This window comes from Penaeus monodon, chromosome 31, assembly GCF_015228065.2.
Source record: "Penaeus monodon isolate SGIC_2016 chromosome 31, NSTDA_Pmon_1, whole genome shotgun sequence".
Lineage (NCBI taxonomy): Eukaryota > Metazoa > Arthropoda > Malacostraca > Decapoda > Penaeidae > Penaeus > Penaeus monodon.
Window position 1 is genome coordinate 22,493,944 of NC_051416.1, and position 290 is coordinate 22,494,233.

Here is a 290-nt window from a genome sequence, read left to right on the forward strand (position 1 = left end):
GGCCTAACTAAAAAAGTCAATCTTCACCTGTAAATAGGCTTATGCAACCCGGCCTTGTACCAAAGGACCAAAAGAGGCGGATCCCCGAGAATGGGCGAGGTGATGTTGCAAGGGAGTTCTGCAAGACCGCCCACGACCGCCCGCGTTGATTTCAGAGGACCTGCAACAAGAGAGAGGAAAGGGGGTTAGATGTTGCATGTTTTGCAAAACTGCGTCATTATGACTGTATTTTTATAGACTAAGTTTATGCAGATGATCAAGTAAATATTTAGAGTTATGTATACCTACTT

At 44.5% G+C, this 290-nt stretch overlaps 1 protein-coding gene across 1 annotated transcript in view; it reads right to left on the reverse strand.

Annotated features, from left to right (window-relative positions):
- The window catches only part of LOC119592929 (nephrin-like), a gene marked incomplete at its 5' end in the record, with an annotated part of 119,178 nt that overhangs the window by 25,815 nt on the left and 93,073 nt on the right, over positions 1-290 (reverse strand). Inside the window, 1 exon segment of the mRNA XM_037941821.1 lies at positions 28-160.